General features: G+C 33.3%; 1 pseudogene; it reads right to left on the bottom strand.

Moving 5' to 3' along the window:
* Nucleotides 1-9908: 9908 nt before the first annotated feature.
* On the bottom strand, nucleotides 9909-11108 carry LOC127110401 (pre-mRNA cleavage factor Im 25 kDa subunit 2-like; annotated as a pseudogene).
* Between the last annotated feature and the right edge of the window lie 669 nt (nucleotides 11109-11777).

The following is an 11777-nucleotide window of genomic DNA, read 5'->3' as shown; positions in this document are numbered from 1 at the left end:
GAAGAAGCACATTGACATGATGAAAATCCGTGTTAAGGAAGTGTGTTTTGGCTGTGGTGATAAAAATTGAATTTGATAAAATTATTTCGGAATTTCTTTTTTCAATCTTAGGATCGGGTAAGGAGATGTAACTTTGAACACATCTTAAATCATTACGTCATTTGTAAATTAAATAGTCCCTCCATTTTTTCATTGAGATGGTTTATTTAATCATTAAGTGACATTTTTAGAGATGTATAACCGAAAATGTCAAGCGGAAAATTGAATATATTACTAACCTGCACGATCATCTTTCTCACACTTCATACCACCTTCATAACCAAAAATCCTTAAAAAAGTCATTCTCAATCAATATTTCAACTCCAAATCATCATTATTCTGTTTTATCACATCAAAGGGGATAAAAAGAAGTTATAATTTATGGTAAAGTTCACTCGTTTCATCCCACATTGTTTGCATTAATCTTGTTCTTGAGATTGAAAAATGTATGTTACGTCCGGATGTGCATCTCCGAATTTACTTTTTCATGTTTCAAATATGCATCTCCGAATGTGTTTGTTACTGTGAACTTTTAAACCATTTTTCTGTTTTGGTTTGTATTAGATATGGTGCACCCGGATATATTTCTCAAAGTTGTTGTGAGTAATGATGTAAACTGGATGAGGTGGAGGATGATGTTAAATTGGATGCTAGACCGGTTGTTGTCGAGATAGATGATGGTCAACAATTTAGAAATGAATAACTGTTTACTGCTTGTGAATATATGCTTCAATGGGTATGCATGGAGGCTAGGAAATTGGAGTTTAACATTGTCATTGGAAGGTCTGACAATGGTTCTAATAGAATGCAAACATTTGTAACCATGAGATGCGAGAAAAATGGCATGTGCGTTCCACTGATTCAAAAGTTGAAATATGATGACACCAGATTCGAGTTAGTCGGTCATCCCATCGTATGTCACCTTAAATCGAAGGAGAAGGAAATTGTCGCAAAAAATACAAAGTTGCGATCGAACTTTATTGCAAAGGAAAGGGAAAATATCCATAAAATCCCTAAAAGATGGTTGTCGCAACCAAAAGCGGATTTGGGGGTCGATTATGCAAGAGGAAGGTATTAGCACCCCTCACATCTGTTGTGCTCAATTGGAACTGTTTTGTTTGTCAAATGTGCGCATGGGTGTTATTATCTGAAAGTTACTTGCGATTGCTCAAAGGGGAAAAAATAAGTTTTAAATTAGTGTGATCGCCAAGGATTCAGACTCTCGTGCCTACGTATACTTATAGTGCAATGAGAAAATCAGAGATTCATAGTTCATGGTATAAAATACGGATTTGTTGGTTGTTTTAGTGGATGATGTTAACATTCACGTTCTAGCAGTTAAATGTTTGCATGTATGCTCGTGCATGGGAGACTTAAGTGTTTGTTTATTTTAGTAGAATGAATGCACTTGGATCGAATTCTAGAAGTTAAATGTTGTTTGTATGTTCACGCATGTAAGGCTTAAGCGTTGTTCATATTGCGGTAGAACAAAAATAGCATGTCCTTTGTGAAACGGTTTGAATGCCCTAAGGCGGAAAAGTGGATTTAATGGGTTGTGATTGACTTTAGAGTCGGAGACAAGTATCAGACCACAAGCTAAGTACGGCCAGCAATCAGGGTACTTGGGAGCTGAGAGGACAATTACATTCTAACCTCTCTTTTTCATCCTGAAAGTTTTTATTTATGAAATTTGTAAGGCGAGTTTAATCGTTGGTACTTAGAGGGAGACAAGCTTCTAAACCATAGGCTAAGTACGACCGACAATTAGAATACTCGGGAGCTGAAAGGACAATCCCAACCTCTCTTTTTCGCCCTAAGAGGACCGAATTAAACTCGTTTATTGTTAAATATTTTTGAATGAAAGACAAGTATCGAGCCACAAGCTAAGCACAGAAGACAACCCAAGTACTTGAGAAATGGTGTATACAAGTACGTACACCCCACTCTTTTTCATCTGATTTATTGTAAAAAAAAAATTGAAAATAATTTGACGTTGGATCAAACAATAGCACAAAAATGTGTGAATTAAATGGAAGAATTATTTGACGTTTGATCAAGTACTCGCGTTGCATTCAATTGAATTTGATTTGGAAAAACACTTGACGTTGGATCAAGTTTTTATTTTTGTTTTTGGGAAAAAGTTCTTTTTATATCACTTTTTATTATTTCTTGATTAATGAGTGATGAAAGCAATATAATGGAAAACAATAAAAGTGTTACATGGTCATGGGAGTGGGGTACATTTTTCCCAATGGAGGATAATCATACACCGTACAAGAATTAAACCATGCATATGAGAATCAATCAAATGGCAAGAATAATTCAAGCAACATTCACAACCATGATTCATGCATGCAAGAATGCAATCAAGAGTAAAGTCAAAGAATTAGATTCTAATGAGTTATAATTAAAAATCAATTATATGACTAATCCTAATTAATTGCTAATTAAAGTCTAATGGAAATTATCTTGATTATTCATTTTTTCAAAGTACTTTTAAAGTGACTAAAGTCAACTAAAGCTTAATTGTATTCTAATAACAAACATGCGTTATTGTTCAAAGTGTAGAAAATATATTAAAGGTGTTAATCATGCATATTACCTCTAAGATTAGTAATAATTCAAAATTAATTACACAATTAAATTTTAACCAAAAATCTAATGAACATGTTATTTAATTTCTAAAATCTAATTGAAGACTTTTCTAAAATTAAAGGTTAATTTCTAACTACTATGTATTATTTTTGGTGTTTTTAAAAATGAATTAAATGGTAAAGAACACAATTGAACCTAATTATCTAAGTGTTACCATTTTTTAAAGGTATTTTCCATGTAAAATGTGATAAAAGACTTTGCTAAATAGAATATTAAAAACAAATAATAATAAAATAAAGGGAAAAAAATGAAATAAAAAGAAAAAACTAGGGGGTGTATGATGTAACCAGGGTGCAGGAAGCAGTTGAGGCGCAAGCCCATTGCTACGAGGCTCAAGGTGGATATTGGTTAGTGATTAACAACTTGTATAGGGTGTATAGCGAGTAGAGGGTGCAATTTGCATAATCAATGGACGTAAATGTCCAGGCCCACACGAATGTTAGAGGAAATGTGAGGGAATACTCAAATTTCAACCTCATTTCACACTTCAATCACTCAAGCCCCTCTCTATGATTGACTCTACTCGAGAACAACCTTAGTCGCACCGGAAATCGCCTTCGGCGACGATGAAGCTCATAACAACCTAACGCTCACATCAACACCTTCATCTCCTCTTCCTCTTCCATAATACCTTGTCAATTTTCATTAATTCTCACTCCACAAACCAAATCAAAGTCAAAGGTGTAGGAACACTAGATCTATAGATTAAAATTAAATGACCAAATAGGGGAATCAAAGCAATGGACCTTAGGGCTTTGATTCCCCTCAGTCTCCTCTATATCTTGGTATCAAGATTTAAGCAAAAGATAGAGAAAAGAAGGAGATCATCAACCTGCATATTTGGAAATTCAACTTATGAAGCTTCGAAGGCGAAAAGGATGATGAAGATTGACGACCAAAGGATGAAAAATCAGGCAATTACTTTCAACTTCCACTCCTTGAAATTTTTCTTTTCTTCTTCTTCTCTTGTACGTAGTTTGTAGGATGTTGTTGATGGTGTGGGAGGATTGAGTGATGGAGAGTGAGAGGTTTAGAGAGAATTCGTAGTGAGAGTGAGGGAATGATTTTTTGGTGATTGTGTAATGATTGAAGATGATTGAATGATTGTGAGTTTATGAGCTAATGATTGTGTGTAAAATGGAATATATAGGAGTTTGAATCATAACATAATGGGGAAGGCTCGAGCAATTTCATTAGGTCAGTTAGGGCACTGTTAAACCCTATTTATGTTATCCGCTGTCGCACACGGGTCAAAAACGAGTTTAAAAGTGTAGTAAAACGGAAGCGACACTCGAATACCGTATCACAAGGACTCTTGAATGCTATAACCAAACAAATAGAAAGAAGAGGTTTTTAAGGTTCAAAAATTAAATCGAAGATGATTAAAGGTAAAAGCAAAATCGATAAATAAGCTAATCTATTGTATCGATTTCCGACTTATCATCGATTCTTATAATTTCAATTCCATAGCGGATTTAATCCCATTCGATTACAATACCCACTGACAAGCGCAAATTGGTATTATATGATGTATGTTCCTAATTTCTGAATTAAGCAAACGGATTTAAGTAGACGCGAATTAAGCAAACGCGACTTAATCAAACACGATAACGAAAAAGCCACGCTAACGTGATTATAGTTAAGGATCATACAAACAATTAAATTCAATCAACTCTATCCTATAAGAAACAATCGAATTAAGCAAACGAAAGTAATCGAATTAAGCAAACGAGTTTATAGGAAGAATTGAAAAGAAATTGAAATTAAAAAAATCTCAAAGTGGAATTCGAATACAACAGATCAACTCTTTGGCAATTAGCTCTCCATGAAATCTTCTAAGCAATATTGTATCATCAAAATTCAGAATTAGGATTACTATAGTAGTGAAAGACCTAATATAATAAAAGGCAAATTCGGGCCCTTATAGGATCCGGCCCGAAAATTACAAAAACTGGCTCAAACTAACTATTTTAATTAAGTCTGGAACTTCAATGAATTATTCGACCATTTTTCATTCCTAATTTGCTTCTGACTTCAACATAAAACTTGTATTTCTTTCTCTTAGCTTTCCAACGCATATTAGAACGTGTCAATCCGATTCCTATAGCCCAAGTTATGATCTGTATAGTAACAAGGTATCAAATATTTGTTTATGCTGAAAATAAAGGACGAAAATAAAATAAAGAAAAAAATAAACTTAAATCTAAAAACATAATAAAATAGTAAAATAAGTAAAATAAACTAAGGAAATGCCTAAGTACAATAGTAGAAGAAAATGCATCAAAATGCAATGATCAAATTCCCCCTCACTTGAACTTTTGCATTCCGAGCAAAATTATAAATTTAAAACTCAAAACAGAAAAATAAGAACAAACAAAACATGTAATTCCAAAGGTTATCAAGATACAAGGTGCAAGCAAAGTTCTAAGTGTAAGCTTTAAGAATATGGTGTTAGTAAGCAACTTTTTGTGACATTCAAAACAGATAGGAAAACAGGTTACCAAAAGTACATCAACAACAATAAGATCCTCACATGATATTATTCAGTCAACTCTCAAGTGTTTAGATTAATTGTTTATACTCAAAGCACAACATGAAAGTTAGTACTACCATAAGCTTGAAAAGACTCTAACATCCACAATTGAAATACATGCACACAAAGATCAAAATGATTTTTATTTGGTTGTAATGTGGCCAAAATAAGGGTGAGATAAATCCTAAGGGGGTGGTACTAGGCTAAAATTCAAAGAGACAAAAGAGACTTGAAAGAAACTGTGGGAGTTGAATTTACAAAATATTTCATTCACTTCAACAACTCTATAGTAATTGTTTTCATTCATATTTTTTTTTCATCTTTCTCTTTTCTTTTCTTTTCTTTTTCATGAGGAGTATGTATTGATATGTATACATCCTTCTATTTTTTTTCTTTTTTTTTTCATTTTTCTTTTCTTTTTCTACCAACTTCTGAAATATTGCAAACATAATTATTCAACCCCACACAACTCCAAACAAGACTCTTTCAACCCTTTGAATAGGGTGATAACATTATTTTTCACTTCTCGGCTTATAATGAGTTTTAAACAAAAAAAAGGATAATAGGCTCAAGGGGGTTTCAAACAAGGGATGTAATTATTTTAGGGTTGGCTTTTTGGATAATTTGCTAAAAAAACAAAAAACAAAACTGTCTTTATCATATCAGTGTGCACAACTAAACAACAGCATCAACAAGAGTCAATTCAAGTTCTAGAGACTAACAGACATGAGTGAACCACACAAGAAAGAAAAAGATGGATTTTTGTATGTTATCCATATAAGGCTCAAAATCTCACAAGGTTAATTGATCTACCACAAATGATGTACAATTTAGAGTCTAGTTCTACCTATCATACTAAAAATGCACAGCAAATTTTTCATATCACACCACAAGACTTTAGTCAAGAGAACTAAGAAAAATACTCATAATTGTAACTCAAAAATCAAAGGAAATAGCATGCAATTTTTTTTAAGAAAGCAAACAAAAACCAAAACAGAGATAAACTAAAAACAAAACAAATAAATGGTTCCCTCCCCCACACTTAAAACATACATTATCCTCAATGAAAGAACATAAATATAAAATAAGAGTGAGAGAAAGGAAAGAACACACTCGAGGAGTCAAGGCGGATAAATGATCTCATAAGAAGTCTTTCCCAAAGAGAGCTCTTCTACGGTCTTTTCTTCCAAAGTCGGGTTCTCATGGAGTAGCTTTGTGTAGTGTCCATTGACCTTGAAATTTTGGTTAGTGCATTTGCCTTGTATTCCAGGATCAAAAAAGTATCTTCGATAAGTAAAAGTGTTGAATGGACACGTGAAAGTGATCTCCTTTTTCACAACATCAAGAATTAAAGGATTACGGGGCTGCCTCACTACTTTTGTTTCATCTTTAAGTGAGATCTTATGCATACATATGGATGAACTAATATCACGAGTGTCAGCCAAGGTCCATTCAATTCCCTTCTTATGTTTCTGCTTAAGTTGAAGCTTTGATGAATAATATGAATCCTCAGGAAGTAGATTAGGCTCTACAGAATATGGTTGTTTAATGGATGATATGTTTGGGGTAGCCAGAATGTCAAGAGCTTCAGCTACATAAACAACTTCATTTACATTGTCACCCTGTAAGGTAGCATTAATCTCAGCACAAACAACACAAAGGTTAGTGTTAGTACAATCTTCACATGAGTAAATATCATCAAAGTCAGATAAAGTTGGAAAATCAGCTGAAAACAAATCAGAATAAGCTTCATGAACAACTTCAAAAAGTAACTCTATTTGAAAAACATAATGTTTTTCCTGTTTAATCTTCTTATTTTCCAGTACTCTTTGTGGTAAAGGGATTGGTGATACATACTTTTTTCCAACCTCAACAACAATAGAAGGTTCAGGTTTATTCTCAGGTGTTACAATAACAATTTTTTTTATTTTTTTCTGGGGTTGGTTCTGTAACTTTTTCGGATCTCAAGGAAATTGCACTCACATTAGAGCCTTTTGGATTAACTATTGTTTGGGCATGTAGTTGGTTTGATCCTTGAGCTTGTTGCATGGCATTCATTAAAGTGGCAAGTTGTCCAATTTGTGTTTGCAAAGTCTGAATACTAAAATATGTTCGTTGTTGAAACTGAAGATTATTTACAGCCATTTGCTTTACAAGATCCTCAAGTGAAGGTCCATAAGGTATAAAGGTGGTTATTTGTGGAGGGCTATATGGTGGTGGTGGTGGTGGAAGGGGTAGCATCAATTGTTTCTCTAAAGAGGTAAGTTCATCAATTCTGGTTTCTAGAGCTTTATTGGAAGAAAGAACCTGAATCTCATTCACACCTTTTGCTCGGACCGTAAAATTATCTCTTGTTGTGAACTGTTGGGAGTTAAGTGACATGTTTTCAATCAAGGATTTGACCGCAACAAGATATTCAATACACAAAGCATTATAATCAACATCAGGGGCAACAAGTTCTCTCGGAGTTCTTTGGTCAGCCATGTTAAACTCAATAGAAAAGAAAAAAAAATTACCAAACAATGAGAAAACACAATTAATTCATCAATGCAGCAACAAATAGGAAAATACCGACAATGTCCTTATTAAGTAAAAACAATTGAAATACGAAAAAAAACGATTAAAATAAAATACAAAAAATACAAAAACACGAAAATTAATCTACTAATGTCAATTTAGAATTTTGAGAATTTTTGCGGAATTTTCTGAAACTATCAAAACAAAAAATAAATCATAAAAAATAGAAAAATAAGGAATTTCGGGTTTTTAGGATGACTTTCACTTTTTAGTCATTGAATAGAGGCTTTTGATCCTTGATTTTTTCCTAGTTAATCGACAAAGAATCGGAATAATCTGAGATGATTTTTTTAAAAATATTTTTTTTATCCTAAACCGCAAAAAGATCAAAACGCAAGAAAGTTAGGGCAAAAAAAGTGTTAAAATAGAGCACCTATGACTATGATAATGGTTAGACTATAATAATGGTTAAAATCTAAAAGAGTCCCCGGCAACGGCGCCAATTTGATCCATTGTCGCACACGGGTCAAAAACGAGTTTAAATGTGTAGTAAAACGGAAGCGACACTTGAATATCGTATCACAAGGACTCTTGAATGCTATAACCAAACGAATAGAAATAAGGAGTTTTTAAGGTTCAAAACTTAAATCGAAGATGATTAAAGGTAAAAGCAAAATTGATAAATAAGCTAATCTATTGTATCGATTTCCGACTTATCATTGATTCTTATAATTTCAATTCCCTAGCGGATTCAATCCCGTTCGATTATAATACCCACTGACAAGCGCAAATTGGTATTATATGATGTATGTTCCTAATTTCCGAATTAAGCAAACGGATTTAAGTAGACGCGAATTAAGCAAACGCGACTTAATCAAACACGATAACGTGATTATAGTTAAGGATCATACAAACAATCAAATTTAATTAACTCTATTATATAAGAAACAATTGAATTAAGTAAACGAAAGTAATCGATTTAAGCAAACGAGTTTATAGGAAGAATTGAAAAGAAATTGAAATTAAATTGAAATTAATAAAAACCTCAAAGTGGAATTCGAATACAACAGATCAACTCTTTGGTAATTAGCTCTCCATGAAATCTTCTCAGCAATATTGTATCATCAAAATTCAGAATTAGGATCACTATAGTAGTGAAAGACCTAATATAATAAAAGGCAAATTCGGGCCCTTATAGGATCCGACCCGAAAATTATAAAAAGTGACTCAAACTAACTATTTTAATTAAGTCTGGAACTTCAACGAATTATTCGACCATTCTTTATTCCTAATTCGCTTTTTACTTCAACATAAAACTTGTTGTTCTTTCTCTTAGCTTTCTAACGCATATTAGAACGCGTCAATCCGATTCCTATACCCTAAGTTATGATCTGCATAGTAATAAGATATTAAATAATTGTTTATGCTGAAAAATAAAGTACGAAAATAAAATAAAGCAAAAAATAAACTTAAATCTAAAAACATAATAAAATAGTAAAATAAGTAAAATAAACTAAAGAAATGCCTAAGTACAATAGTAGAAGAAAGTACATCAAAATGCACTGATCATTATGTTAGAAATAAAGTTAGTTAGATGATTTGACACTGTTAAAATTATGTTAACTAGTTAGTTAGGGGATTTGGGAGGAATCAGTTAGTGTTAGTTGAGAAGGAGTTAGTTAGATGGTTAGGGCAGTTAGTTTAGGTGGTTTAAAGTTGTTGTATTGATCATTTTTTTTGTTTGACTTTTGCATAAGGATCACATTCACATGCAGCATGTGTAGTTGCTTTATTGCTTGATTTATGAGAAAACAAACATTGACATAGAGATAAATGGTTGAGTTGGAGTCCTGGTGTGCTCCAATGGTGGAGCCACCACCAACAGGAGGATAATGGAGATTGTAGCCCATAAGAGTTACTCCAAATGGTTTTTAATGCTCTAAGTTACACAATGCTTCAATAGCATTTGCGCTGTTAACAAAAACAAGTTAAGCATTGATGTTGTCTTTTATCAAATGAATTCCGATTGCTTTCAAAGGACCAAACTGGCAAAATATTTTTAATAAATCTTTGTTTTATGGGATATCAAATCCTAGTCCTTGAGAAAATTGTAGGAAGAGAAAGTTTCCAGGTGATTCTCTCATGATCTTCATTCTATCAATATTTACGACTCTGGTAATTCTTGAACAAGCAGATAAACTTCTTGGGTGTTGTGTCTGCAATTCAGGTAAAAGCATATTAACATTCTCAGACTCTTTTTCTCGTAGAACATGATTCAAAGCTAATATTGTTCAAATCATTAATCTTTCATGAATGTTCCCATAGTTTAGTCGTATGACAAGATCGGTTGGGTCAACATCATGAGCAATCACAACAAGTCTCTTCTGCTCATGTATATCTGCAAACTTGGAAGACAGACACAATGCAAAATGTAAACTATGTTACTTACCATTATCAGTGGTAAGTGATGTTGGCGTACTATTCACAACTTCCTTGAATTGTTAAATTCATTAATATAACATTATAATGTATTTATTGTATTAATGACATTGGTGATGCATCATTCAACTTTTGCTATCTTTCCAACAGGGATGCCGCTTTCTGCAACTGTTTCCCTTATAAATCTTTCCAAATTTTCACATGAAGATTGCAATGTGTAGATCAAGAGGATGAAATAAAACAAGAGCCTTTTAGTATTTCATTTAAACTGAGCACCATATTCTTCACATGCAGTGGATGTGGCTGGTCACAAATCTTAAAAACATTTCCTTGGTTAACAAATTGGAACTCGTTATATGTTGCTTGCATTTTCTTACAATTTATTGTTGTGGTTACTGTTTGTAGAGGTTGTTGCATTGATTCTTTTCAACTATTGATGTTTTATTGGTACAACAAAGTATTCCCTCTCAGATGAGTGAAAAAGGAAAATCTTCTTGCACTCCTTAGGTTTTGTTATATGAGGAGGAAAATATGGATACATTATGGTTTCAAAATTTGGCCCCCATCAGACGGTAACACACTCACATATCTGTTAGTCAAGTACAAGGCCAGGTGAATTAACATCAAGCTTGCTAGTCAATTTTCTCTTCAAGCCCTTAATTTTTTTCTCCCGTGGCTTAAGACGACCACCTAGAATTTTAACATATATGTTTCCAATTTGCAGAAGAAGAAGAATATGAGGATGGTTGTGTTCTTTTACCAGTAAAATTACTTCAATGTTGTTCCTCATTCCTTATTTCATATAATTGTCTTTCATATGAGTGAGACGATCATCGATGTAGGTGTCTTTCTCCATCTTGCGCTCCTTGGTACTGAAAGTGTATTTGGGCAATGGATATGTGTTTACGAACTAAGACTGTATCATTTTCTCATTCTTGTCTTGTAGTGTGATTGATTGAGGAAATGGAGAAAAGAGAAACAAAAAGAGGAGGGAAGTTGAGGTGAATCTGATAACCAGGTTTTCACTTTAATATCTTCCTCATTTGTTTCTTATTTGAATAAGATAATGTCATATGAAGTTTGTTGATCGATGTAGCCAATTCTTTCAAACTTGATTTTGTAGGAAGCTTGATCTTGAAAACATTGTCAACTCCGATGGAGTATAAAAGGGGTTGTTGTTTTGAGCACCTGTGATTCCACTACCCAATATGTTTCATGTGTTGGATGAAAGGAACCCTAAAAAAGGTAATGGTTGCACCTGCTCTAGAGGATTCAATATCATTGTGACTTGTTTAGGTTCATATGCAGGTAAAATATGAATTGGACTAGGAGGTGGCTATGCCGAGTATAAAGGTTGCCCGTGCGCTTATTTTTTAGGCTCAATGGGATCCAATGCTCTAGATATTGAAGTCTCTTAGGACTAAGTGTTTTATGCCATGGTTCTATTTACTACTTTCTGGTAGTCTGTTGAAATATTATCATTCATATCCACATGGATTCTCCAAACTGCATCAATGCCGGAGAAATAAATATATTTCCATATTGTGCTCTCAGATTGACAGATATATTCTCCAATATATTTGAACATGTTATT

The sequence above is a fragment of the Lathyrus oleraceus genome, chromosome 1, assembly GCF_024323335.1.
Source record: "Lathyrus oleraceus cultivar Zhongwan6 chromosome 1, CAAS_Psat_ZW6_1.0, whole genome shotgun sequence".
Lineage (NCBI taxonomy): Eukaryota > Viridiplantae > Streptophyta > Magnoliopsida > Fabales > Fabaceae > Lathyrus > Lathyrus oleraceus.
This window is presented reverse-complemented; position numbering and strand designations above follow the sequence as displayed.